The sequence below is a fragment of the Panthera onca genome, chromosome D3 (assembly GCF_046562875.1).
Source record: "Panthera onca isolate mPanOnc1 chromosome D3, mPanOnc1 haplotype 2, whole genome shotgun sequence".
Taxonomy (NCBI): domain Eukaryota; kingdom Metazoa; phylum Chordata; class Mammalia; order Carnivora; family Felidae; genus Panthera; species Panthera onca.
In genome coordinates, this window is record NC_138350.1 from 1,220,832 (window position 1) to 1,242,387 (window position 21,556).

Below are 21,556 nucleotides of genomic sequence, written 5' to 3' on the forward strand. Positions count from 1 at the left end.
ATTTCTTCATGGTTAACGTGACTCCATGGGAACTTTCCTCCCTGCGTCTGTGCTCCTGTTCATAGGGCAGGTCAACTGCCTGTAACTTCCCCTCGTCCCATCGTCACCCATGCAGCCCCAGGTCCCCGCCCAGGCCTGGCTGCTGCTGGGGGGCAGGTGGGTGCAGGTTCTGTGAGCTGCCATCTCACGAGAGTCAGGGTGCCCTTTTGTCCCTCCCTCTTCATGTCCTGTTGCTGAGGTGAAATGGGCCTTAACACCCATATGCTGGGCTCTTCTGCAAACGCATTCAGAAAAGACACGCGCAGCCAAGCACACGGAACTGTGATGTTGTGGCTGGTGACAGCTGTTAAAACGGGCGAGATTTCCCATGAAGGATGTAATTACATTGTCACTGTGTTAAATGCAGGACGAAAGGCCGTGCAAGCCCACAGCATTACATTAATCTCCTAAAGCTTCCTGTCCTTCCTGAACCGTCAAGGGTGCCAGGCAGGGCTGCTGTTGGCTCATGACGACGAGTGGGCAGAACATGGGTCCCAGGGTGCGCAGGAGAGGAGCAGGCCCCCAAGCCCCAGTGTCACTGCTGGGCGGGTGCCAGCCCAGGACTGTTGATCTAATGGGACACCCACCTCCAAGCTGTGCTAAACGGAAAAAGCTGAACTCTCACAGGGAGGACCTCCAGTTTGGAGAGGCTGGCTGGTGTCCAGGACGAGGAAGGGACCATAATGGCACGTCCGTCTCCTGCCAGAGTTGGGATGTGGCAAAAATCAGGAACCATGAAGGGGGCGCCCCTCTGCGTGTGGTCTGGGGCTCCCTTGCAGAGAAGCTGGCCCCAGCCCACGTCCCCTTCGGGTCTTCAGTACTAGCACTGGGTTAGCAAACAGGGCTGGATGGGCACCTCCCGAGAAGAACCCCCCAGAAGATCCCACCATGGTAGGCCCGGGGCCCACCAGTGTGGTGGCACTGTTTGCAGTGCTCAGACAAGATGACCCAGGCTTTGACTGGATAATTGAAGCTATTAGAGTAAAAAGAGTTGTTTGTCCTCATAGTCCCAAGAGGAAGGGCGTTTGTGTCGTTAACTCCTTGAATGTCTCCTCCCCAGGACGGCAACAGCATCCGGCAGCTCCAAATGAAGACCGGAGTGCTAGGGTCTCAGGTCGCCCCAGGCAAAGCCCTACTCACCCCAGGCCCTCAAGTTCGTGACCGACCACAAACAGCTGCTGCAAGGGCAGATGAAATGTCGTATCGTAATGACGTAATTACCCATCTTGATTAATGTGATCAGTAAAAACACTGTAATTGTACCCTTATAACCTGAAGTAATTTATTAGAGAGGCCCTGTTTGTAACTGTAACTGGGCCCATCATCGAGGTCGTGAGCCTTACGCTGTGGCCCGCAGTGTGCAGCCAGGTGACTTCAGCTGGGTGAAGACGGGCCTCAGCAGACGGGCACGACAGCCTCTTCAGTAGGAAAAGGAGATTTGAAGTGCTGGGAGGATCCACAAGTTATAAAAGCCAACACATCACATAAATGGTAGTTTTCAGATGCACTCTACAAACTGCCGCTTTGTCATTGAGGGTTTCAGAATCACCAATTCTTTAGGAGATTATAAGACACTCTGCTGTTTTTCAAAGACAAGGGTTGGGATTTTTTCTAAGCATCTCAGAAACAGTTGTGAGTGTATATGTGTGTGTGTTCATCTGGGCTTGTGTGTGTATTTGTTTATGGGAAGTGTGTGCTTGTGTATTCGTTTATACCAAGTGTGTGCACCGTGCATTTGTTACAGGAAGTGTGTGTGCGCCCGTGTATTTGTTTATACGAAGTGTGTGCACCGCCCATTTGTTCATAGAGCGTGTAGAAACAGAGTGTGCGTGTGTTTATACAAAGGGGGTGCACCCGTGTGTTTATGCGTTGTGTGTGTGTGAGTGTGTGTACGTGAGTGCGTGTACGTGTGGGGGGACCCCTTTAGGTCAAAGCACTCTGTGTTAGGGCCACGTGCGGGACTGTGCCTCGCTGAAGGGTCGTCCTTTGCAGCTGGGTGTGTGCTGGGAGACACCTACACCAGAAGTGGGTTTGAAACCCTTTTAGTTCAGCTCCATGGTGAAGAGGCTGGGCAGTCAGTGACTAAGAGAAGAGAAGGAAGTCTGGTGAAATAAAGAGGCTGCGGGAGGTGAGGGGAGGGATGGGACCATGTCCGTGCCCTTGGCTCGGCCTCTGGGATCTGGGACCTCTGGGCCAGGGTCACACAGACCACACCTGTCCTGATCCTGCATTTCCAGGAAGGAGCACGCTCTCCTGGGCTCTGCCATGCTGGGAAATGAATGCTTGCTCAGTCTTGCTTCCTGCTGCCTGACACCCAGTTGGTCCGCACCTCCTGCAACCCCAAGCACTGAAGCTGTCGACAGAGGACCTGACTGGAGATGGTCAGGGGCTCTGCCGCTTGGGGCCGCTGGGGACTTGAGCTGCTCTGGGGTCATCACATTCTCATTGCTGCTCATATTCCCCTGTTTATGAGCAGGTCTGTTTGCAGGACAGGGAGGGAGCTCTTGTCCTCCGTGATGGAGATGCCTGTCCTCATCCCCCAGAGGTGGTTCTCCAGGGGAGTCCTATTTACACATAGACAGTAATTGTGAAGGAGACAGGAGATCACCTGAGCACCTGGATCCAGCCATGCCTGAAGGTATTGCTGTGTATTTTTCACTTAAGAGGACCAGTAACACTCCCCCTTTCAAAAGCCAGTTAGAGGGCACCTGGGTGTCTCAGTCCATTGAGTGTCTGACTTCAGCTCAGGTCGTGATCTCATGGCCTGTGGGTTTGAGCCCCATGTTGAGCTCTGTGCTGACAGCCTGCTTCAGATTCTGTGTCTCCCTCTCTCTCTCCTCCTTCCCTGCTCATGCTCTGTCTCTCTCTCTCTCAAAAATAAATAAAAAAATTTTTAAATTGTTTTAAAAATTAAAAAAAAAAAACAGAAATTGGTTCTGTCACTGACAGAGTCCTAATTGAGGACCCATCTCTGTCCCTCCCACCCCCGCTTCAGTCTCCTGAGCCTGAGAATATTTGGAACAGAGAAATTAGGGGACTGCAGAGAGTCGCGTTCTGAGCACGCGGCCGTCGCAGCCCCTTGCTAGCATGCCGTTGGACTGGTGTTTCCGGACCCCGTTTCCAGCAAAGCCTCCATAGCGTCCTGTTGCCCGCTGCCCCTGCGAGCTGGAGACCGCTCCCCAGAGCTTCTCTGCCAAGCCCTGAGCCTTTCCTGACCTGACCCCCACCCATCTGGGCCCGCTCCCCACCTTCTGTCTCTGATGTGGACTCCCTCCTCCGGCTGCACTTGGGCCCCTGGGAGGCAGGAGCCCCCTTTCTTGTCCGTGGTTCCTAGGTTCCTGGCAGAGCCCTGGGTCCCTCAGGAATGTTCAGCACGATTCGCCTGCCACCGTAAATAACAGCGTGCTGCCGAATTACAAAGGGTATGGGAGGAAAGGACAGATGGGAACCACTGTTACCGTCCTGTGGCTTGGGACGCCTCTTCCGGTGATCTAATTAGGTGTCTATTTCAAGCAGAGCCCACACTTCAAAAACTAAAAGTGAAGTAATTCTGTGCAGGAGGAAATGACGGGTTTTCATGTTCAGTTTCCGCCCCGTGACCCGGAGGCAGGATTCCCCAGGCTGGGAGTCTGTGGTCCTGACCACAGAAGCCCCAGAGGAGACAGCCTGCAGGAGGGGCTGTTCTCTCCATGTCACTCCTGGAAGTCTGCCCCTCCAGGTCTGGATCTCAGAGCATTCCAGCCTGCGGCTCTGCTGGCAGGTGGGTGGGAGGGGACGAGGCCTCTGGAGGGGATCCGGGGGCGGGCGGGGTGACCCGCTCAGACCCTCCTGCCCCCTCCTCACCCTGTCCTGAGACACAGCAGGATGCCCTCTGGGGAGCTCTGCCATGTGCCCCTCACTGGGACCCACCCCTGCACAGAAAATGGAAGGCAGACACAGCCACCCCTGTGCAGACCCCGGAACCTTCTGGAATGTTCTGTCCGTGTCTTTCACCACAACAGCCAGCCACACGCGGGTCCACACCCGAAAAAAGCCACCCATGAGAAAGGCGGCTGCACTAAGACCCTGTCTGTTCGTTTACGTTTGTTGATCTGTTTTCTGGGGACTAGGATGGAGTTGCCATTATTAACGGTTTAGTGCCTAACTGCTGGCAGCCAGTCATTAGTTTCCACTGCAGTGGTCCACTTGGATTTATTTTTACAGCTTTGCATGAAGTACCTTATTTATTTTCCTGAGGGACTCCGAAGCCTTAGCTAATTGACTGCTGTAATTGGCCCCTGCAGCTCCCAGACCGTCAGGAAAGGGGAGCTCTAACCCGGTGCGGAGCATTCCCTTACCCTCGTGTGCTGTGTCATCGTTCCAGAGTTAAGAGCAGCTTTGAAGAGGTTGTTGACCTAAGACATGCACATTTCATGACATTATCTGTGAATGATATCTGAATTTTAAAATTTAGCAAGAAAAAGCACTAATATTCACTCTCCCTTAGTGTGGGCTCTGAGCTGTCCTAGAGACATCACCGTGATTTCTTGTGAAATGAATGTTGTTCTCTTTCTGCGAGTTCTGAGGTTTCTGCTCTGAGATGAGGTTAGGACCAGCCTGTGGAGAGGCATCAAACCCTCTCTATGGGCTCTTCCCGGCCCAGGACCCCAGGGACCTCCTCTCCCCATGGGGACCAGGTGATGCCCACCTCTGCTGAATCACCTTTGCCCGGAAAGCTCCCAGCCTCGCCCGCCCGCGCCTGTGCTCAAGGCTGGCTGACTGGGTACCGGGAGGGGTGCGCTGCCCTGAGGATAGATTGGCCTTACGAACTGGAATTCAGACATGTCACGGAGCTCTGCGGGAAGGCCAGGTGCCACCCAGACGTGGGGAGAAAGTATGCACAGCCCCCGGGTTGGGGCCTGGCCCTGTGGCCTCCGCTGGCCCAAGGCAGACACCTTGGCGAGGCAGCACCCGTATTGAATCCTGGCCGGACCCAGCCGAAGCAGACAACCATGAGTAAGGAAAGCCCAGGCCTGCACATCCAGGGGACCCCACCCCACCCCAGGTGACCTTGGACCAGCCTCACTCTGGGCTCAGTGGTCACAGTTGTCACGTGGCCTGCACTGACCTGTGGTATGAACCAGCAGGTGCCACGGTGAACCCCTCCCCACCCCAGCCAGGCCTGTGCAGAGCCGGGCTCCGAACTCTGGGCTATGAGTCAGCACAGAGCAGGCACTCCCAGCTCTCAGCAGCCAGGGACCTCACTGCAGGGATTCAGGAACAGGACACGGAGGCACCGTGTGGCCAACAGGGTCAGAGTGTCACCCAGAGAGTAGCAACAGTGAGAGGCCACAATGACCCAGGGGTGAGGCTGGGAGGGAGGTGGTGCCGACAGCCTGGGGTGCTGGAGCCCTGGAGATGGCTGGGCCACAGGAGGCGGAAGGGAGATGCCCCTCCCTCCCCTGTCTCCCACCCCTGTCTCCCACCCCTGTCTCCCTTGGCCAGCCGACCACAGGGGACTTGGCAGGGTGAGCCCCCCGGACAGTCAGGGGAGCAGAGATGGGTGTAAGCAGACACACTGGGATGTGCTGTCTTTTTAAAAAAAATTTTTTTTTAACGTTTATTTATTTTTGAGACAGAGAGAGACAGAGCATGAACGGGGGAGGGTCAGAGAGAGAGGGAGACACAGAATCTGAAACAGGCTCCAGGCTCCAAGCTGTCAGCACAGAGCCCGACGCGGGGCTCGAACTCACGGACCGCAAGATCATGACCTGAGCCGAAGTCGGACGCCCAACCGACTGAGCCACCCAGGCGCCCCTGGGATGTGCTGTCTTGACCGGCGTCTCTGTGTGTCTGGGGCCTGGCTGCCCCCAGGGCCCTCAGGTCAGCGTGTCAGCCTGAAATGACACAGGAGTTCCCCTGGGACCCAGGTCAGCGGGATGGACCGGAACCTCTCAGAGGCCAGCACCTCCGGCCCCTCAGCCACAGGCCGGCATCCAGGAATCCTAGACGGTATTCCCGGAGGGGGATGAGTGTTGGAAGGACACCACAGGTGGGGGGTGGGGACACTGAGGAGCGGGCACCGTTTGGAAGGTATCGGGAGTGGGGAGAGGCCCCGGCAGATTGGGCAGCTGTGGGCAGGACGCTGGGGTCTCAGGTCAGGGACGGCCCAGGTCTCGAAGAAGGTCGGGGCCTCGGCCATCCTGCGCAGCATGGCCTGCTGGGGACTTTGCGGAGCGAGTCTGGAGAGGAGACGCCTAGGTCAACTCCGGCGGGGCTGACCGGGCGGCTCCACCCATTCTGTGACTGTGGCACAGGGATGTCCCTGCAGTGCCTTCCGTTTCTGAGACTCGAGATCCATGAGCGAGAGAGGAGGTTCTGGCTGAGAGGCTTCCACACACCCCGGGGAACAGTTTTTTCTGAGCAGAGAATGTTCTCGAGGACCCAGGGCCAGGCAGGGGGAGCTTGGCTCACAAGCACCCCCTCAGGGCACCACGATTTGCTGGTGTTTGTTGGTCCATCCGTCCGTCTGTCCGTCCTTCCATCCCGCCATCCCTGCTCAGGCCTGTATTTATTTAGAGTTGCACTACTGATAGAGACCGTGCAAGGGGGTCTGGTCGGGGACTGCGTGGAGGTGGAGACATTGCGGACCTGAGTCCTACCCCTCTCACTCGCTGTGTTACCTGGGGCAGGCTACTCAGCCTCTCGTCCTCCTCCTTGGGGAGTGATAAACCTGCCTCAGGGGTGGTGAGGATGTACAGTCCTGCCTGGCACAGCCACCCTAGTGCCCTGGGGCTTTCTCCACCTAAGCCCCAGCTCGGGGAACCGCTTCCTTGTCTCCCATGGCTGAGGGGGGCCACGCACCTGCCAAGGCTCAGGCTGCCCTGCAGGGGTGAGTGGAGCCTGTCCTCCGCAGGCTCTTCTGAGATTGAGCAGCTGCCCACATTTAATTCTTAAAAATTCAAACACGCATGTGGCCAGGAAACAAGTAACTCAATCTGAACAGGAAACTCACTTTTTTTTTTTTTTTAACGTTTACTTATTTACTTTTGAGAGAGAGCATGAGCAGGGGAGGGGCAGAGAGAGAGAGGGAGACACAGAATCAGAAGCAGGCTCTGGGCTCCAAGCTGTCAGCACAGAGCCCAGCGTGGGGCTCCAACCCACAGACTGCAAGATCGTGACGTGAGCCGAAGCCAGTCGCTTAATTGCCTGAGCCACCCAGGCGCCCCCTGAACAGGAAACTCACTTTAATGCACATGCCATTTATTAGACACAGTTCGACCCGGTGTGCGTGTTGTATTCTCAATATGTTTGCTTGTATTCCACGTGCATTTTGCAAAGCCACGGGTGTTGTGTGTTGTGGGGCCTGGCACATTGTGAGCTGTGGGCAGGTCCCCCTGTGCCCAGCTCCGGACACAGCCCACTGGGAGGTCTGAATCCACACGGGAAGGAGGACTTTATAGCGTGGGGGGAACAGAGACCCACACTGGGTCCCAGCGGCTGTCCCTGAACTGTGGTGGCAGGATCGCCACCAGCACGTGTGTCCCCTGACACGTGTCCTGGTACCTCCCTCTTGTGCACGTCTGAATCCAAAACTTCAGCGTGGGTGAGTGACATCTCACACAGCAGTAGCAAGGCCACTGAGGTCGCCCAGGTGGGAGGGACCAGCACAGCAGCAGGGGACCTGGAACAGTGGACCAGACCTCACTGACTAGATGGGACGGGGCTGGAGAGGGCCTCTGGGCCCGTCACTGTCTCCTCCCGGCCGGAGTGAAGGAGCGCACCTTGTGGGGGACCCCACTCTGTCCTCTGGGGACCAGTCACTTCCTGCCACCAGCTCCCGACCCCCGCCCCCCTTCCCTGACAGCCCCAGACTCACCAGCTAGGGAAATGTTACTTCCACACTTGCCAGGGCAGAGGCCATGTGAGCTGCTGGGCGCAGGTGCTGTGGGGGACTTGTGAGAGTTGGGACGCCTCTGCGGTGCTCTAGGCGGGGCTCCCGGTTGCTTCTGGGATCCCAAGGCAGGGCCCCAGCCCTCTGTGCATCCCCTTCTCACTACGGGAAGCCTCCCTGGGTGAGCGGGCCTGCTGCCCCCTCCCAGGGGTCACTGACAGCTCTGAGATGCCATTAACTGCCACCCATTCACCCAGCACTTAATGAGCACCTAGTGTGTGCCAGGCAGTGGGCATGGGTGGTGCTTGAGCACAAGGACCTGAGTCTAGACCTGACGTTCCCTTGTCAGCTGTGCTGAGGGGACGAAGCAGGGGACTGCCCCGGGGTAGGTGACCAGGGGACATAAGAGTGATTCTGGGGGAGGGGCTGGAGCAGAGACCGAGGGGTGACGAGGCACTGACCAGGGCAGGGAGGGCTTGCAGGCAGAGGGGCAGGAGTGTATGGGTGCAGGGGGCAGGGGCTTCCTGTTGATTCAGAGCCCCCGCCCTCCTCTGCTCTGTAAAACAAGCTCCTGGGCTCCCAGAGCAGGACCCTGCCAGGTCCTGACAACAGGGGTGCTGGTGGGGACCGCAGGGGGCTGGCGCCTCTGAAAGAGGGGTGTCCCTCCAGCTTCACAGCTTCCCTGCAGAGCCCCCTCCGGGGGTCCCAGCCCTGGCCGGGTGCCCTGCCCCCACGGTCCTGCCCCACACAGGGTCCTTCTGCTGAGGACGACTGGCGGTGGTCCTGCCCTGCCCAGCGCCCGGGGTGCCCCGGCTCTGCTCACACCCCTCACTCCCTCTGCTGGGGCTCAGCTGCAGCTGCTCATGTCCGCATGGGCCTCGGTCATCCTCTGCCCTCCAGCTCTGCCACCATCAGCGTGACCAAGTCCCGCTTTTCTGTCTAGATGCTGGCATCCCTCCACTTTTCTGTCTAGATGCTGGCATCCCTGCGCTTGAGGCTTGGGTGCCAGGGGAAACCACAGCGGCGAGGCAGTGACTGTGTTGGTGATTTAGAGGGCGGGGCGGGGCGGAGGCACAGGAGATGGAATGCAGTTAACCTGGCAAAGGTGTGGGTGGCTGGGAAGGCGCAGCCGTGCTGATGGGTCAAGGTGGACACCTTCAATACGGGTTAGGATGGGGGACCCAGAGCCCGTTACACAGAAGGGGAAACTGAGGTTCAGAGAGGCCTGATCACTCCCTGTCCTGGTAACCGGGAGAGGGAACCGCCTGCAGTCCGGTGTCGCACCTGCTGGCCCCAGACCTCCTTCCAAGGCCACCTCTGCGGATGGTGCCTCATTGTCTTGACTCTTCCTGTTTGAGGCCAAATGAAGCCAAAATGAGAAATGCAGAAAAAAATTGCTGATGGCAAAAGAGCTTCAACCCCCATCGGTCATCGTTACTGTTTCCACAGACTTGTCTGTGTGCACAGAATGTCAATGTCCCGATGTTGAGCAAAGCTTCCCACACCAGGACCGGGCAGGGGTGAGGGCGCATCAGGGAGGGAACTCCAGGGACTCCCTCCCTGCAGGCTCCTCCCCAGGAAGGGGGGGACAGGAGGACGCTGCCCTTCTTGGGGTTCCGTACAGGTGGCCAGGAGACCGGGCCACAGGGAGAGGAAACAACAATGCTCAGATGTCCGGGGGGCCCGGAGCCGGGCATCCCGCCAGCTGAGGAGGGTTGGGCTTTGCATCACTGGGGGCTTCTGGGCTCCACCCAACAGACAAAAGGCCATCAAGCCATCGCCAGACCATCTGTCCGGGCAGATGTGTACTCTGGGCAGGTGTGCTATGTGGCTAAGTCATGAGCCCAGGTGGAAGCCTGGGGCGGGGCCAGGCCAGCGGGCGGGGCTGGAGAGGAGGGACAGTGCCAGACAAGGGTGGGGCTAGAGGGAAAAGGTGGGGTCGGGTCAGAGGGTTGGCTGGAGCAGAAGGGTGGGGCCACATGAGGGTGGGAGTTAGAGGCGGTGGGTGGAGCTAGGGCAGAAGGGCGGGGCTGTACGTGGCAGAGCTAGAGGAGACAGGGAGGCTGGTCAGGGGCCAGGCCGGAGGGTGGGGCCCACAGTCCTTCCCTGGGGATGGCACAGGCAAAGTGATGACCGCCTCCCAGCGTCTCCCAGCTTCTGTCCTGGCATCTCCTTCGCTGGACCTCAAGGGAAAGGGGCGGGGGAATCACGCGGCTGCCTCTGCACATGCGCAGCAGCTGCCTGCAGGCACATTCCACCCCCCCCCCCCCCCCCCAGCCTCTATTCCACTCCTAATTACGCATTCACTCTTGCCCTTGGAAAACCGTAAAGCTGTGTTTAATAGTATCCTTTTTACTTTCATTGAATTTTTATGTTATGGTTTTGAGGGTGTTTGAGACTCCTAAGATTTCATTCTTAGGAAATCCTTGAACTGGCTTATGCCTATCTTTTTATTTGAAAGTGCTCTTGCAAAATGCCCATTGCTGTTTTGTGGGCATATTCTTTAAACACACGTCGATGGCCCTGTGTTCTAGCTTTCATTCTGTTTAGGACACTTATTTTTACAAATGATTGATTGGCACATGTGCTTGTCGGGAAATACGTTCAGGAATTCCTACGCTTCCGTAAACGGGTTAAAGCTTAGAGCAGAAAGCTGCCACAACAGGGCGAAAACGCCCAAGGTGAGCTAGCGAGATACTGTACTGGGATCACGAGAAACTTGTTGCATCACCTGCAGGAAATTACTTTCCATCTGGCAGCAGTGGACCTTGATCAAACACTCCTCTTGCCCCCCAGACCATTTGCTTCTTACACACAAGTTAACATTTGCTCTCTGATGGTTTTCTTCACGTTCACCACGTATGTAAGTTCTTGAGAGTTCAGTAAATACGGAGACGAAAACCCTGTTCAGGGCTCTTGTCTCCTCCCAGACATTAGCCTCTCTCATACTCAGTTTTGTGTCTTCTCTCTTGCTGGACAAGAGAGAAATCCAGACTCCTAGTCTGACATGTGCTCCTATGGCCAAGCGTATAGGAGCTCCGTGGTTCAAACCCGCATCGTCCTCCGAGGCTCGCCCTCCCCGGGCTCCCTCTCCACTGTCCCAGGAGACCAGGAGATGGCGGCTCCCACAACACGCTCAGGGAAGCCCCTGCTGCACGTCCCTGTGGGGCCGGGTCCACATCTCCCTAGGCGCGTGCTGGAAGGACAGGACCGCGAGCCCCTGGCCCCACCTCCTCTCCCACAGACCCGAGGGTCCCACACACCCGCCAGCCAGACGCCGCGGGCCACGAGGAGACCCCGGGCGGGGCGCGACAGTTCTCATCACAGAGACCTCTTCTCCACGGGGGCCACCCCCGTGCGGAGGTCAGGTGCACATCCGAACATGCAGCCGATACTGCAGAGGGACAGGATAGGGACACACCCACGTCATCCCAGGTAGTTTCCTGGAGAGAGATACGCGATGCCGGTTATAGTTTGATTTCGGATGAAGGACGGAGAAAGTTCCCTCTATCTGGGTCCCCTGCGGTGTGCTCCTAAACACGTGGGGTCTGTTGGGAGGGGATGGGCACGTGGACGGGCTCCACCGCTGGTGATGCCCCCTGAGCCCCCGAACGCAGCCCACCCGGGTGGGGTGGGGGTGACCCCAGAGTGACAGGAGCCAGGGGGAGGGAAAAGCACTCAGATGATCCATGAGAACATGGTCCTGCGGCTCCTGTGTCCCTGGAAGATTCTGAGTGTGTGGGAACAAGCTGGAGCCCGCGGTTCGGGGGTGAGTGTGGCGGAGAAGCGGGTGTTCAGCGTGCAAAGGCCTGGCGCGTGTTTGCGTGTTTCACTGCTGAGAGCATCCAGGAGAGCAGGCGGGGCCGCAGGGGAGGGGCGGGCCCTGGGCAGCCAGTCTGGAAGCTCCCAGGGGGAGACCTGTCACTTCCTCAGATGCACGGTAAGCTTCGGCTTCCTACGTTCCCCAAAGGGGAGTGGTTCTGGCTCTTCTAGGGAATTCCTGAATCCAAGACGCTATCCTTCAGAATGTCTGGAGTCCCCTTTTTCCCAGCTGAGATCAAGACCAGTGAAGGAAGGAGGGAACCAGGGCTAGAGATTTGACAAGGTTGGTTAGTGTCCAGTTCAAGGTCAGAATGACCCATCACTCGGAGTCCTGGCTGTCTGAACTTCAAGGAGAAACAGCCCCAAGCCCTGTGAATCAGAAACCCCCTCAGATGTGAAGGAATCCACACCTGACAGCCTTCACTCCCTTTTTAGATTCTTCTCCAGAATTCCCTCTGGGTGATGAAACGCGTCTCCATGGAAACACCTTGAGGGTGGATTACCTGGGCTCTTTTAAATGGCACTGAAAAGAATGTGGCAGGTGCAGAATTGCCTTCCAGAACCTTCCAGCTCAGCCTGGCCAGCAGCTGAGGGAGTGACCCAGCCAGGCCAGGTGGAGCAGAGAGCCACCAGCGGGGCCCCGCCCGAAATCTGACCCCAGGACTGTGGGGAGTCAGGAACCACTGACATTTGAAGCCACAACCCTTTTGGAAGGTCTGTCCTGCAAGAAGAGATAACCGACTCAGAGGGGGCACAGGCGGACTGGCCTGGAGTGTCACCAGCGGGGAGGAGCTCCCAGGTGAGGCTGTCATCTCCTGCCTGGACCCGGATCCCCTCCCACTCAGCTGGGCAGCTACAGCTCTGGGGGTGGGGTCACCCTGTGCACGCCCCCTTCTCCAGGAGGTGCTCTGTGGCCCTCCTGGCAGTGACCTTTGGATTCCGCTTCAGCTTTAATGAGTCCTCCTAACAGCCTGCGGCGACGTGTCAAAATTACTTTCTCCACCTGACGCGGAAGGTTTGATCTTTGATTCCTCCTCATCCCCAGGACGCCTACGGGCACGGCGATGTCTTGATTCATCTGTGATTTAACACGGGGATCTCCCAGTGTGGGGAGTTGCATTCTGTGTCACACGTGCAACAGTGCGGGCCACCTAGTGTCTCCCTAATTCCCCTGCTGTGTTTACACTGACAAGATGTCTCTTAACTCCCTGCAGTGTCTACACTGATGAGGGATGTCTCTCGGTTTCCTGTACTGTGTCTGCACTGACCTTGGGTGTCTCCCTGTTCCCCTGCCGTGTCTCTGCTGGGATATCTCTCTAATTCCCCTGATGTGTTATACTGACCTAGGGTGTCTTTACCCAGGTTAGAGTGAAGGGAGCTATCTGCAATGACCAAGGCCTCCCTAGTTTCATGGTAAGTCGACAATGACCTGGGCTTCTGCCCTGCATCCCAAGGTGTGTCTACACTGGTGTGGCCCGGCTGTCTCCCTGGTCCCCCAAGTGGGTCTCTACTGGCCTGGAGCATCTTCCTTGTCACCCTCGTGTGATTCAGTGAATAGAATGTCTTCACAGTTTCCCTGACACGTCTACACCAACCTGAGGTGTCTCCCTGGTTTCTTGGTGGTTCCGCACTGAACGGAGGTGTCTGTATGGTCACCCTGATGTGTCCACACTGGATGGCTCCATGTTTTCTTAGGTGTTGTCTACACTGTCCTGGCATATCCCTCTGGTCTCCCTCGTGTGCTGACACAGACCAGAGGTGTTTTTGTTCCTCTACTGTATGAACACAGACCTCAGATTTCCCCGAAGTTTCTTCTGTGTCTGTCCATTTCTCCATATCTCCTTAGTACTCCTGCTGGGGTTACACTGCCTTGGATGTCTCAGTGCTTCTGCTCCTGTGTCTACACCCACCCGGGTTATCTCCCTCCCCCTGCTTTATTTATACTGACCTGGTGGTCTCCCCACCTCTCCTCCTGAGCCTACACTGAGCCTGCGGTGGCTCCCCAGCCCCCCGGGCCTGCACGGGCCACATGAGCTCCGTCAAGGTTTGCTGGCAAACCAGCCTGGAGCCGGTGCTCAGGGCCCCTCCCCGCCCAGCCCGCGGCTGTCAGCCAGGAGCACTGGCTCCAGTCTGGAGGCGTCAGTTCGGGACTCTTTCCCGGCCTGGGAATCTGCTTCACACAAACTCTTATGTCAGCAAGTTAACAAGCCCCCGCCCCCCGGGGCAGGTGCCACCTCCTGCCCTCCCCCCAGCCGGACCGCCCAGTGCGGGGCCGCCTGGGCCGGAGCCGGAGCCACAGAGCACAGGCTTAGTGGCTGGGAGGGAAGGGCTGGCTTCCTCCACCCCGAGGACCGGCCCCGTGTCCCAGGAGGGAGCGGCGGTGCCCGCGGCCCGTGATCCAGGCACCGAGCCCGACGGAAGGGAGGTGAGGTGGGGTCAGCGGTCGAAGCGAGAGGCCTGCCCGAGTCTCAGACACCTGTCCCTGCATCTCAGGCCGCAGCCCCGAGGGTTCGGGCCCCTTCCCCAGTCGGGGCCTCTGACAGCCCCCTTGAGGCCCCCCCAGGTGAGGCCCCTAAGTGTGGACCGCCCCCCCTAGTTATGGGCCCCGGGTGAGGATTCCTCCGTGTGGACCCCCCTAGATACGGACCCCAGGTAAGGTTCCCCCAGATGTGGGCTCCCAGGTGAGGCCCCTTGAGAAGCCCCTACAGGTGAGGGCCCAGAGAGCTGCCTTCGGGGGTCTGAGCTCATGCACTTGACGGGGACCAGGCCTGGCCACGCACGGGGTCTTCTGGGAGGGAGGCCCACGCGTCCCCTGCGCTCACCCTCAGGCCGGTCTCTGGGAACGGGGCTGCGCGTCTCTAGACAGTGGGGTTGGCACCAGCAGTTGGGACGCCTGGGTCCCCACGGTTCCCTGGCGTCTGTGCCCCCTGGGGAACTCAGGGCGGGGTCCGTGCATCGCCCACACCTGCCTGAGTCCCCAGGTGAGTGGCTTTGCAGCAAATGCCCGAGCGTGGGTGGGAGGGAGGGAGCCCTGCTGGGTGTCCCCTGCAGCTCAGCCCAGGGATGAAGGGCAGGTGTGTTTGCTGTTCTCCGTGGCCTTAACTGCAGGTGTGAGCAGCAGCAGGAGGAGGAGGGCGTGTGTCAGGAAGGAGTAAGGAGCTCCTCTGCAGGGAGAGGCTCCGGGTTTCCAGAATGTGGAGCCGGCGTCCTGCCTCAGGGCCCAGCCCGCGACTGGATCACAAGGGGACCCGCGTCCTAGACCTCAGGCCGTGGGGCCGCGTTCGGGGGCAGCAGAGCCCGGCTCCAGGGCGAGGACGTCGTCCTTGCGTGATGAACGTGGGTGCAGGTTAGAAGCGCGCACGGGCAGAAAGCAAGCGGGACGTGCGGCAGGACCCCCCGAGCCCCAACGGTTCCCTCTGAGCCGCCAGATGGAGCCCCGGCTGGTGCCCGTGTGGGCGCTGGGGGGTTTGCTCTGCCCCTGAGGCTGCAGGAGGGAAGGGTCTGTGGGGAGCAGGGGTCCTGGGCACCTGCCTGCTCTGGGACCTGAGGGGCTGTGGGGGCGGCTGGGAGCAGGGGTGACTGGGGGCAGGGGCCCCGCCGGAGAAGACCCGACTCAGGAGAGCAGGAAGTGGGGGTGCAGGATGGAGCGGTGCTGTCTGCAGGGCTGGGCCAGCAGGGAGGGGCGGGGGGGGCAGGCGGGGTGCTCAGGATGCTGACTGCTCCTGTGCTAGGCAGGTGGACAGAAGCAGAGATGGCAGGACACAGTGCAGCCCCAGGAAGGGCCCCCAGTCCGGCCTGCAGGCCCTGCCTGGAGCGGAACCTGTTCCCTCTGGGACAGTCCCTGCACCTGGGGCCACGGCAAGGAGGGACCCCCAGATTCCCACGGGAAGTGATCCCAGCGCCAGGTGCTCGTGGTGTCGCCGGCGGGGCACGGTGGTCGGGACGGCCCGTGGGCTCTGTTGACCCCGCCAGGGTTTGTCCTGCTTGTTGGAGTCCCCGCAGGGGTGGGAGGGGGGCCTGGGCAGGTCATCGGGTGAGGTTCAAACACCCCTGGGTACCTGACTGAGCCCCGGGCAGGCAGTGCCTGCAGCCCTCAGGGTCACCTGGGCTTCGTGCCCCAGGAGCTGACTCTCCCAGGGGCGGGAGCATCTCTCCCCACTGTCTCCTGCCCGGGGCTGCCCTGACAGCCTCCGCCCAGCTCAGGGGGCCGGCGGGGGGGGGGGGGTTATGGGGGGGGGGCTGCACCCGTGTTTGCACAAAACACCTCGGGTGTCTGCTCTGACCCCATTAGAAACCCAGGATTCGGCCACAAACAGCTCGTCGGATACTTTACTAGAGCTCCCGGGTGCTCCAAGCACACAACCCGCAGAAAACCCCCTGACCTCCCGGGGCCGGGACATCTGCACTTCCCTGGGACCCTTCAGCTGGGGAGGAAACATTTGTCGTTCTGCCCTCTGTCAGATTTGGTGATTTATGTCAGAGCTTTGCTGAGTCATTCAGAAGCTGCTAAAAAATGCGATTTGCTTAGAGTTTTACTAAACATTCAGCAGAATGTTAAATTCTTGCATTTTAAGTTTATTTATTTTTGAGAGAGTGCAAGTGGGGGAAGGGGCAGAGAGAGAGGGAGAGAGAGAGAATCTGAAGCTGGCTCCAGCCTCCGAAATGTCAGCGCAGAGCCCGACTCTGAGCTCGAACTCACAAACCATGAAATCATGACATGAGCCGAAGTCGGATGCTTAACCGAGTCACCCAGGTGTGCCCAGAACATTAAAATTATATTTTGCGTGAAAATTTAATGTTAATAAAAAAAAGTTTGCTAGAAGGCCGCCTGGGTGGCTCAGTTGGTTAAGCATCTGACTTCGGCTCAGGTCACGATCTCACGGTTTGTGAGTCTGAGCCCCGCGTTGGGCTCTATGCTGAGCTGACAGAGTGGGGCCTCCTTGAGATCCTCTGTCTCCCTCTCTCGCTGTTCCTTCCTGTTCGCTCGCTCTCTCGCGCTCTCTCAAAAATAAGCAAACATGTAAAAAAAAAAGTTGCTAGGATTGTTAAAACTAAGAATATTTCCTAACAACCCAGTGAAGTTAATTCAGGTAATTCAGTAGGAATCATGGAAACCAAACCAGACCTATTTCTGCTTAAGGACAACCCACTTAAAGACTTTGGTTTTTTATTCCCTTAATTTCTCCTTGAGTGCAACCATAAATCCATTTTATTCCATTTTTAATGAATATTAATTTCTTAAAGGAAATACACAGATGTTCTGATTTTTCCCCCAGGTTTGACATATAATTGGCAGAACGTCATGTGAGTTCAGGGTGTACAAGGTGATTATTTGGAGCAAGCATACACTGCAGAACGATGACACTTGGGCTAGTGAACACCGTCATCACGTCCCATGATCACCGGCGGCTTTTCGTACCGCTCAGGGCTTCCCCTCCGCAGCCTTCAAGCAGGCAGCGCGGTACCGTTCCCTGTGCTCACCGTGCCGTACGGTAGATCCCCGGGACTTCTTCAGCTCAGAACTGGAAGTTTGTGCCCTTGGACCAACGTCTCTTGTTCTCCCAGGCTCCCGGCCACCGCCGTTCTACCCTCTGTTTCTGGGTTTGGCTTTTTCAGATTCCACATAAGAGAGATCGTGCAGTGTTTGGTTTTCTGTGTGTGATTTATTTCACTGAGCATATGTTGTCTCAAATGGCAGGATTTCCTCCTTCCTCGTGGCTGAATAACATTTGTATGTGTGTGCGCACATGCGCGTGTGCATCACGACTTCCTTGTCCCTTCTTCTGTGGACGGACGTTTGTGTCGTTCCCATGTCCTACCTAGTGTAATGACGAACTGAACATGGAGATCCTAATTTCATTCCCATTAACTATATACCCAGAGGATTGCTGGGTCGAATGCTATTTCCATTTTTAACTTTCTGGGGAGCCTCTGCACTGTTTTCCACCGTGGCCACGCCAGTTTGCATTCCCACTGACAGTGCACGAGGTTCCTCCTTCTCCACATCCTCGCCAACACTGCTTTCTGGTCTTTTGGCCGACAGCCATTCTAACAGGTGTGAGGCGGTATCTCATTGTGGTTTCGATGTGCATTTTCTTAATTAGCAAAGTGAAGCCTCTTTTCACCTGGGTACAAGGTGGCCATTTGTATGTCTTCTTTGGAAAAACATCTATTCAGGTCCTCTGACCATTATTTAAAAAGCGAGTTATTTGGTCTTTGGGGATTTTTTTTTTGCTAGTGAGTTGCATGAGTTAACAAGATAGATGGTTTGCACATGTTCTCCTATTTTGTAGTTGCCTTTTCATTTCGTTGTGTCTTCTTACTGTGCAGAAGTTTTTAGTTTGGTGTAGTCCTTTATGCATGGGTTAATTTCTGGGCTTTTGATTCTCTTCTGGCATCTGTTTTGAGGCTAGTATAGCACCATTTTGATTACTATTTTAATATAGCTTCAGATCAGGAAGTATGCCTCCAGCTTTCTTCTTTTTCATTATTGCTTTAGCTCTCCAGGGTCTTTTGTGGTTCCATACAAATTTTAGGATTGTTTTTTCCTGTTTCTGTGAACAACGCCATTGGAGTTCTGATAGGAACCGCACTGAATCTGTAGATGGCTTTGGGTAGTATGGAGATTTTAAACATTAATTCTCATCCATGAGCATGGGATGTCTTTCCACTTGTGTCTTCAGTTTCTTTCATCAAGGTCTTATACTTTTTAGTATACAGATTTTTCACTTGTTTGGTTAGGTTTATTCCCAAATATTTTATTGGGTTTTGGTCCTATTGTGAGTGGATTCCCCCCCCCCCCCACACATCCACTCCCCGCCAAAGTTTCCTTTTTTTGCATATAGAAAAAGCAACTGATTCTTGTGTGCTGATTTTGTATCCTGCAATGTAACAGAATTACTGCTTAGTCGTAACAGTTTTTCAGTGAAGTCTTTAGGATTTTTTCTATAGAAGATCATATCATCTGCAAATAAAAATAATTCAGTGCCTCCTTTCTGATTTGGAGGTCTTTTGTGTCTTTGTCTTGTCTGATTGCTCTGGCTGGGACTTCCAGTGCTGTGTTGAACAGGAGTGGCGTGAGTGGACATTCTTGTCCTCCTCTGAGCATAGAGGAAAAGTCCTCAACCCTTCACAGTTAACTGTGGGCTTGTCATATATGGCCTTTATTGGGTTCATATACATTCCTTTTAGACCTAATTTGCTGAGAGTTTTTAATCATAAAAGGATGTTGTTTTTTTCAAAACTTTTTCTGAATCTAGTGAAATGGTGTGATTGATCTGTCCTTCTATTAACATGGTGTGTCATGTTTTTGTGTGTGGGATCTTCCTTGCCTCCCATGGATAAATCCCACTTGATCATGGTGTACCACCATTTTAATGTAATGTGGAATTCAGCTGGAGAATATCTGGTCGAGAATCTTTGCATTTATACCCATCATGGATATTGGCCAGCAGATTTCTGGTGGCGTCTTAGCTGGGTCTGGGATCAGGGGAACGCTGGCCTCATAAAAAGAACTGGAGTGTTCCCTCCTCTTCAGGTTTTTGGAAGAGTTTGAGAAGTACTGCCACTAATTCTTTTTTAAATGATTGGTAGAATTAACTAGTTGGCCATCTGCTCCTGGACTTTCATTTGTTGGGATGCTTTTGACTACTGACCGTATCTTCTCACTCATTATTGGTTTGTTCACATTTTCTGTTTCTTCTGGGTTATCCAGTTTGTTGGTTGTATAATTGTTCATATTAGCTTGTTATGATCCTTTGTATTTTTTTTAAGTTTCTTTATTTTTGAGAGAGAGAGAGAGAGAGGGAGAGAGAGAGAGAGGAGAGAAGCAGAGAGGGAGACACAGAATCCGAAGCAGGCTGTAGGCTCTGACCTGTCAGCACAGAGCCCGATGCGGGGCTTGAACTCATGAACTGTGATATCAGGACTTCAGCCAGAGTTGGATGCCCAACCAATGGAGTTACCCAGGCGCCCCTGATCCTTTATATTTCTGTGCTGGGGGTCAACTTTATCTTTTCAAAACACCAGCTCTTAGTTCATTGATCTTGTTTTACTTTTTCTGATACCTATTTATCTCCACTCCAGTCTTCTGCTATTTCTTTCCTTATGATAGACTTGGCCTAGCTTTTTCTTCTTTGCCTCATTCCTTCAGGTATAAAATTAGGCTAGTCATTTGACATCTATTTTTTACATATTTTTTAATGTTTTATTTTTGAGAGAGAGCACGAGTCAGGGAGAGGTAGAGAGAGAGGGAGACACAGAACCTGAAGCAGGCTCCAGGCTCTGCGCTGTCAGCACAGAGCCCAACACAGGGCTCAAAGATCATGACCCGAGCCCAAGTTGGATGCTTAACTGATTGAGCCACCCAGACGCCCCAAGATCTATTTTTTGTAATACATGCATTTATCACTAAAACTTCCCTGCAGGACTGCTTTTGCAGCTTCCCAAAGGTTTTATTGTATTATGACCCATTTCCAGTTGTTTCAAGATTTTAAAAATTTTTTGGTTTCTTTTTTTTTAATGTTTATTTGAGAGAGAAAAAGCATGAGCGGGGAAGGGGCAGAGAGAGAGAGGATATACCAGTCAGGCTCCATGCTATCAGCGCAGAGCCCAAAAGCGGGGCTCAAAGTAACAAACCATGAGATCATGACCTGAGCCGAAATCAAGAGTCGGACACTTAACCAATGGAGTCACCCAGGCACCCCTTTTGTTTAGATTTCTTATTTGACCCATTGGTTGTTCCAGAATGTTTTGTTTGGTCTCCACATGTTTATAAATATTCCACCTTCCCTCCTGTTACTGATTTCTAGTTTTGTAACACTGTGGTTGGAAAATGGATGTCAGTCTTCTTAAATTTGCTAAGACTTGTTTTGCAGCCTGTCATATGACCTGCCCTGGAGAATGTTCTGTGTGTATTTGAGAAAAATGTGCATTCTGCTGCTGTAGCTAGAATGTTCTATAAATGTCTATTAGGTCCATTTGGTCTAATGTATGGTTCAAGTCCAATGTCTCCTTGTTGATTTTCTGTCTGGATGATCTATATCCATGGCCGAAAGTGGGCTATTAGAGTCTATTACTATTGTGTTGTCTTTTTTTCCCTTTCAGATCTGTTAGCATTTGTTTAATACATGTAGGTGCTCCAGTAATAAGTGCATATATGTAATTGTTACATCCTCTTGATGAGTTGATCCCCTTATCCTTATGTAATGAGTTTTGTTGTGTTTTACTGTTGGGGGCTTAAAGTTTATTTCATCTGACGTCAGTAGAGCTACCCTCTCGTCTTGTGGCTTCCACTTCATGGAAGAGCCTCCTCTTTCCTTCACTTCGAGCCTCTGTGTGTCCTTAAGGCAGGAGCGAGTCTCTTGTGGGTAGCATGTAGTTGGGTCTTGTTTGTTTTTAATTCAGCCACCCTGTGCCAATTCATTGAAGAATTCAACCCATTTACATTTTGAATAACCTTTGACAGGTAAGGATTTTCCTGTGCCATCTTATTGTTTTCCGGCTGTTTGTGGTTCCATAGTTCCTTTTCTTCCTGTCTTCTTCCCCACCTTTGTGGATTGGGGATACTCCATGGTGGGGTTCCCTTGTCTTTATCTTTGTGAATCTCCACTAGGTTTTTGCTTTATGGTTACACAAGGCTTACATAAAACACCTAGTAGATAAACTGGTCAACTTACACCGGTAGTGACACCTCTGCCCTTTTGCTCCCTCTTTTTATATTACTGTCACATTTTTTTACATTTAATGTCATGGTTTACCTCTTTTTATTTTAGAGATAGCATGTGAGCAGGGGGAGGGGCAGAGGGGGAGAGAGAGAATCCT